We start from the raw sequence: 8,127 nt of genomic DNA, 5'->3' as shown, positions 1-8,127 counted from the left end.
GAACACTAGAGGGAGAGAGAGAGGCCGTCCTGGAAACAAACTGCCCCAGCTTCGGTTCCAGCAGCTTCTGATGTGTTCCTGGGATTTCAGGGGCCATAGGTCACGGGGAGAAAAATTAGCAGGAAGGGAATGAGGGAGCAGAACGGGCGCGTTTTAAGAGCAATCCTAAATGCTGCTTGTAGCCGGGGAGTTTTTGTTGTTCTCTTTGTTTTTCAAGGCTTATTTCCTGAAGACAGACCTTATGAGTTGACGTTCTCCACAATACTGTTCGAAGCCCTTCCCTCAACTCACACTAACTCACACTCTGACTTCTAACTTATATATAATAATTATAGGATGACCACCAAATTCTGTCCCCAATCAAGGTGGCTTTCCTAAATGCCAAGCTTGAAGTGCAGAGTACCTACTAGATACCTGTGTGTATTAGGGTATCTCATAGTGCTTACAACTCAGCTCATTTAAAACTAATCTTGTACTTTCTTCTCTACATCGCTGTCGATGGGAAGTAATGCCCATCTACCTGTTCCAGCCAGAAACCCGAGAATCACAGTGTAGGGTACTTAGATTGTCCCAAATGACCAGAAGACACCCGATATGCAATTGCAGAAAGCAGCTTTATTCTCAAGACAGAAAAACCAGCATGCTAGGGTCCACCCAAAGTGGCATTCACCCTAGGGAAGAGTGAGGCAGTTCCTTTTAAACTTGCTTAGTGGAATTCCAGCTGTGGTTAGGTGTTCCTTGAAGTGATTGGGTATAGACCCTGACTGATACAGGAGTCATTCAGTGATTGGTTCATGACATCTGCTGAGCAACTGTGGTTGCTATGTCAGGGGTCTGAAGACCGCAAGAACAGTTCCTACTTGTGGTGGGGTAGGGCACTGATTGGCCACCGCACTGAGCATACTTCCTGAGGGTCTGGTTGAAGTCAGACATGAATCACATAGGATAGTGGGGTAATATGGGGCACAGGTCTTAGCAAACTGGCCCCTTAAAAAACAAACAAACAAACAACTGGTTCTGATGCCTCCATTCCTCCCTCCCTTGAGTTGAAACATAAGTCAAATCTTTGAACTTAATGGAGTTCTATATTATTTGTAAGCTGGGACCTATATTGGCTGTGAAGGACCATTAATTTAATTGCTCCTGTGCATTCTTTTATAGTACAGAGGAGCGTGTTGACTATATATGGCCCAAAAATCAGTGCTAGCAGTAGGATCAATAGGGGTCCTATCAATGTGGTTAAGGTGGTGGCTCATGGGGACCATGAGAACAAGGTTTCGTACCAGTTAGAACTGTCCCTTCTTCGTTTTTCTCTATCCTGTAACCTTTTACACACCAGGGGCAGATTCTTTTATCAGTCTGAATGGTTAGTGTAGAAGCAACATTGTTGTCCGAGGGCCAGGCATAGTCCTCCCTGTTGTAAGAGGAGGAGGTCTAACCCTGGTGGTTCTGTAACACTACCTCTACTAAAGAAATGAGGGATGATTCGAGGTGGGAAATAGATTTTTCTAACTCAGCCAGATCTGCATCAATCAGGGCACCTAAAGTTTTGTAATTTTCATGTTGTAACACAAGGGCAGTAGTGCCTATTCCAACTATCCCCAGACCTACCAAAGTGAGAATCAGGAGCGCTGAGACTGCTGTTGTAGGGAAGATGGCTAGGTGGGTTCTCATAGTCTCATCCGAAAAGAAAGAACTTGAGGGAAAATCTGAAAGGACACAAAATCCTGAGTTTTGTTGTAGTGTCTGGGTGTGTACACATGGGGTAAGACCTGTGGAGCATGCCCACCAGATGCCTTTAGGCACCTTGAGGTAACAGGTGGTGGAAGTCCTGGTAATAAAGTGGATGAAGTTGCAGAGGGGCAGATAAGCCTCCTAGAATGCAGGATACAAAGGCCAGTCCTGCTGATGGATACTAATGTAAGCTTGGGGTGTGTTCCCCATGGGCAGGTCAGAATTATTTAGGTAATCATATGTAGCCAATAGGAAAAGAAAAGCTTGATTAATTGCTCCTTGGGACCAGGAGAGTACCCTAGCAGGGGTGATATTATAAGGGGGCTGACTGTCCCGGAAAGGGGTGGTCCCGTGGGTGTAGCCAAGGCATTTATACCTGGATTTGGGCCAACTGGGATAGGCTGATGTAAAGGGACTATGAATTGTTGAATGGTGAATAAGACACTGTCATAACCATTGAACCATAGTCTTAGCCACCAAATCTTTCCAGTAGTCCAGTTAACTTGTCTCCTGGCTGATATAATGGATCCAGATCAGAATGGGGTTGCATTTACCTGACCCTGCACAGGCTTGGAGGTCTTTTTTTTTCCAAAGTTGGGGATTAGAAATTCCTAGTAACAGAAATATGGTCTGGCTTGTTAGTATCCCAAGAAGTGCTAGTTTCACATCCCCAAGTGGCACAATAGAATTGTCCTGGTCCTCCACAGTTGTGCATGGCTGGTCCAGGACAAACATAGAATTTAGTAGCTTTTAAGTGGTCCTTCAGGCATTATCTGTGACAGTCATAACCTGCAGAGCAGTCATCATAAGACAGGATCTTTCCATCTATACCAGTGTCCCAGGTTGTTCCAGCAAGATCATAGAGATCTATGTGCTGGATGATCAGATCATGCATTTTATTTTTTCTTTACTTTTTTCTCTTATTGAAAATCGTTTTTTTCATATAATATATTCTGATTATAGTTCCCCCTCCCTCAACTCATCTGAGATCCTTCCTGCCCCCCCACATCTGAATCCACACCCTTTCTGTATCTGGTTAGAAAGCAAACAGGCATCTGAAGATAATAATAAAATAAGATAAAACTGGAATAGGGCAAAATAAACAAACGGAAGAAGAGAGTCAAAGAAAAGCACTAGAAACACATAGCTGCAGAGAATACAAATGTTCATATACACAGGAATCCCACTGAAACAAACCAGAAACCAAAATACAGACTCAAAGGATCTGCAAGGTTAAAAGAAAAGTTCTGGCAAAACATGAAACAACCTCCAAAGGTGCCAATGGATCGTTTTGTGTTTGCCATCTACTGGGCACGGGGCCTGCCCTTAAGGGTGGACTGTGTCCCCAGTGAGACTCTGTTGGGGAGAACTAACTTTTCTTTTGTGAGTAGTTATAAATTGGGGATAACTTCCGGGTTAGGGTTGGGGGCTTGGGTCTACTTCCCCTCTCAGGGCTGGAACCCCATTGGCCCAGACCTGTGCAGGTACTGTGCATACTGCCTCAGTCTCTGTGAGTTCAAATGTGCTTCAGTCCTGTGTTTATAAGGCCTTGTTTCTTCTGTGTCCTCCATCCTATCTGATCTTACAATCTTTTTACCTCTTCTTTTCTGGGGTTCTTTGAGCCCCGAGGGGGGGGTTTTGATGGAGACATCCCATTTAGAAGTGAGTGTTTCAGGTCTCTCACTCTCTGCACATAGCCCAGCTGTGGGTCTCTGTGTTTATTCCCGTCTACTGCAGTAGGAAGCTTCTCCAACGATGGCTGAGCAAGGCACTCTTTTTGAACATAAATAATCTTGTTAGGAGTCACTGTATGGCTATGTTCCTTTAGCAGAACAGTAGTGTTTGGTTTTCCCCTAGCTCCCTGTCCTATCTGGTCTCAAATGCCGAAGCAGTGTTGGTGATGGATTCCATCTCATGGAGTGGGCCTTCAATCCACTCAGATAGTGGTTGGTTACTCCCACGACCTTTGAGCCCTATTGCATTAGTGCATCTTGCAGGCAGGTCGTCATTGTAGATCAAAGTGTTTGTAGGTGGGTTGGTGTTTAACCTTCTCCTTTGGTAGCATGCAGAGTACCTTCCAGTACCATGAACACTTGTCAGTAGGGGTGACGGCCCTAGGTAAGGCACCAGCTTGATTTCTCCATGTTCAGTGAGTTGTATAGGTGTTGTCTTCAGCAGTGGGGCCTTACTGTCAGTTTGTGGAGATCAACCAATAGCCTTGGCAATAGTCTGGGTTATTTGGGGGTTCCCATGGGGCTCCTTTTGCCAACAACTTGATTAGATATAGTTCATTCCTGGCACTGAAAGTTTCATTTGATGATGAGAGATTTCCAGTTGGGGATCCATTTCCTCCATTATTTGGCAATTTTATTTAGATCATCTTCATATTTTAGGAAGGTTCATAGTGGGTTCCCATACAACCTCTCAAATGGCCCTTAATTTTAGCTGTTCCTCCCCATATTTCCTCTCACCCCCTCTTTCCTCCCACTCCCCATTTGACTCTCCAATTTATGTGTCCCTCCTACCCCCATCCATCCATATATATCCTGTTTTCCCTTCCCTGGGGAGCTCTACCTCTCTCCCCTAGTCCCTTACTCTATACCTAACTTCTATGGATCTATGGATTGTACCTTGCTTATTGAATAATTAACAGCTAACATCCACATACAAGTAAATACATGCCATGTTTGTCTTTTTGGGTCAGGGTTACTTCACTCATGATTATTTTTTTCTAGCTCCATCCATTTACCTTTGAATTTCTTTCTTTCTTTCTTTTTTTTTTTCAAAGCTGAGGACTGAACCCAGGGCCTTGCCCTTGCTAGGCAAGTGCTCTACCACTGAGCTAAATCCCCAACCCATACCTTTGAATTTCATAGTGTCATTTTTTTAAAATAGCTGAGTAATACTTCATTGTGTAAATCCATGTAGGCAGAGTTTTTCGTCAGAACCGCCGGCTCCCCAATAACCACACAGAGACTTATTAGTTATAAGTGCTTGGCCAATAGCTTAGGCTTGTTACTAACTAGCTCTTACAACTTAAATTAATTCATAATTCTTATCTACAGTTTACCACATGGTAGTATCTTTTTCAGCACAGCAGATTCATCTTCTGCTTTCTCTGCGTCTGGCTGGTGACTCACTGTTCTTCCACCCTTCTTCCCTGTGTTCTCTCATATTTTCTTTATCCATTCTTTGGTTGAGGGACATCTATGTTGTTTTCAGTTTTGGCTATTATAAATAGAGCAGTGTATCTGGTTTTGTGTTGATATCTTTGATACCTTTGGGGTGAATTTTGTGCAGGGTGGTAAGTATGGATCTACTTGGATTCTTCTACATGCAGCCATTCAGTTGATCATGACAATGTGTTGAAGATGCTGTCTAAAAAGACAGTGTGTATTTTTGGCTTCTGTAAGTGTGTGGCTTTGTCTGGGTCTTCAATTCAATACCATTGGTCAAGGTGTCTATTTTTATGGCAACACCATGCTGTTTTATTACTATAGTTTTATAGTACAACTTGAAATCAGGAATGTCGATACCGCCACTCATTCTTTTGTTGTTCAAGATTGTTTTAGCTCTCCTGTTTTTTTTTAAATTTTGTATTTCCATATGAAGCTGAGAAGATTTGTGAAGAATTATGTTAGAATTTTGATAGGGATTGCATTGAATCTGTAGATCGCTTTTGATTGCTTTTTGATTGACAGAAATGGAGAGAGGGATTTCCATATGACTTTCCTGGGAAATAAGAGAGACTTCTATTTACCCCAGATAGAGCATTAACAGACCAAGAAAATAAGTTAGCCCAAGTGGTAGTGTGATGAACCAATGTGTTTATTGGGGTTACTTACAGGAGTCTGTTACAGGTACATGGGTGATACAAAGGCATCTGTGTCACAGAAAAGCCCATCTCAGTATGGAATGCCTTGGTTGTCAACTTTGTATATTTGGGAATATGGAGCCTCAGTTGGGGAAATGCCTCCATCAGATTAGATTTTGGGCATGTCTGTGTGACGTTTTCTTTTTTAAAAGATTTATTTATTTTTGTTTCATGTGTATGAGTTTTTTGCCTGCATGTATTTAAGTGTACCCTGTGAGTGGAGCCTGCAGAAGTCAGAAGAGAACATCTCATTCTCTGGAACTGGATTTGCAGGCAGTTATGCCTCCTGATGTGGGGGCTAGAGAGCAGACCTAGATCCCGTGTAAAAGCAGCAAATGCTCTTTAACTCTGAAGCATCCCTCCAGCCCCTGTGTGGCATTTTCTTAATTGTTAATTGACACAGGAGGAACCATCCTACTGTGGGCAGTGCTTCCTTTGGGCAGGTGGTCTTGGGCAGTGTAAGAAAGGTAGCTTAATGTGAGCCTGGATCAAGCCAATGAGCAGTGTTCCTCCATGGTCTCTGCTTAGTTACTACCAAGAGTTCCTGTTCTGACTCCCCTCAGTTATGGACTGTTCTCTGGAAGTATAAGCTGGAATACCCCCACCCACCCCACCCCAGTGGGGTCATGGTGTTTGTCATAGCAACACAGAAGCAAACTAGAACAGATGATGACCTCAGAAGAGCTGCATCATGGAGTCCTACGCTCAGTCAGTCTCCCACTTCCTCTCTACTTCAGCATCTCCCAGGACCACATGCAGCTGGGAGGCAGGAAGGAGTGGCAGGTGGAATCTCAGGTAAGGGTCTAGTGACTTCCTTCTTCTCTGTATAATTGATACACTCCTATCTATCTCTGGAGTGTCTTGCTGATTTTGTTGCCATGACTATGGGGCCAAGGTTTTCTGTAAGTCACACAGTGGTCTTGGCTTTATGAACAGCAATGGTCATGATAGGCCCTGAAGAAATAGCTACACAAGACGGATCACTTTTAATTTAACAGCAATAAGAGAAGGAGGTACAGTTTTCCTTCTATATTGCTAAGTGTCTTGTTTATAGTTTCCTTCTAAAACAGACCTTGAAACTTCAGTGACAGAAATGATCTGTCCTTGGCTTTATGGTCTGGAATGAGAGCAACCTGGCTTAGTAGCACTTTAGAAAGGACACATTTGGGCATTTTACAGAGCCCAATATCTGCCAGTAGTGAGAGAGCAACAGAATAACGCAGAAATACAGACAGAATTCACTAGTGTGTTAGAGGATGTAGTGGAAGGAAAAGTGTGCCGGCCTTTTCACTGACAAAGGCCCTGGGCATCCTCTGCTGTGCTTCTTAGCTTCTACCACAAGGGGGAAATTGGCCTGCTAGATATTAATTAATTAATCAAGGCTGTTGATTTTGTGGAGAGGCATGTTTTTAAAGGCGATTTCTTCATTATGTTTGCATCTTCACTCAAGTTTTTAATCCTCAAAATTCTTATCTTCAAAATGTCTTCACCAGTTTTTTTTTATTTTGAAATGTTTCATAATTTGAAAAAGAAGAGAATGAACATCTCTAGGTCTGTCACTTAAGTGTACCAATGGATACTTGGGCCACATTTACTTTCTGCCTCTTTCTGAACTCCCAAATCTTGTGAAATCACCTCTATCTTCTTCAGCAAGTATCACTCAAGAACAAGAACATTCCATGTTTCCCTATCCATCCTCAAGAAAATGTTTACCTTGGCTGGGTGTGGCAACACATGCCTTTAATTGTAGCACCAGGAGGCAGAGGCAGGTGGGTCTCTCTGAGTAGCCTGGTCTATGTTTGAGACAGTATCTCTCAAACAATGCAAAATAAACCAAAAACCAACCAAACATCCATCATCACCAAACTAAAACCAACAAAGAATGTTTAGCTTGCAGAGAAATCATCTTCATAAGCCAGTTGGAAAAGTAGTGTGTGTGTTCTTGTAACAGATTCCCTCGCAGGAGACAATAAAGTCTGCCTTGCCCACTCTACGGGATGTATGGCTGGAAGCTGCTCTATAAAGCACTCAGGTTAGGAATATGGCCCTACCTTCAGGGGCCTTAGAACAGAAAGTTTTGAGAATCACATTAGGTAATTCATAGGAAGGGACACTTTAAAATGATAGCTTTGATATCAATAGAAATTGCTGTTCTTCCCAATTTGTTTCTCTCAGTGAAAATGGCATCTAGGACATGGAAAATCAGAAGCAACACCAGAGGGTGCTGTGGTAGCATTTTGAAAACTAAGGTGCCAGAAGGCATAGTGATTACGTTAAAACCCTTTATCCTTTTCAGACAAATGTATAGTAGTGCTGTGATCAGATTGCCTTCTAAACTCAAGTGTTCTACACTATTATAGGAATGCATAAATATTGTCAATAATGTTAGACCCACAAAACAGCTTTTATAAATAAATATGTGCCCTGTTATGTTGGGGAAAACACATTTTGATATTTAGATTTAATATCCCAAAGAAGGTCAGTGGTATATGTGCCTTAAAACTTTAATCTTTAGACTA

Source organism: Peromyscus californicus, unplaced genomic scaffold (assembly GCF_007827085.1).
Source record: "Peromyscus californicus insignis strain IS unplaced genomic scaffold, ASM782708v3 Scaffold_9__1_contigs__length_137607984, whole genome shotgun sequence".
Taxonomy (NCBI): Eukaryota; Metazoa; Chordata; class Mammalia; order Rodentia; family Cricetidae; genus Peromyscus; species Peromyscus californicus.
This window is presented reverse-complemented; position numbering follows the sequence as displayed.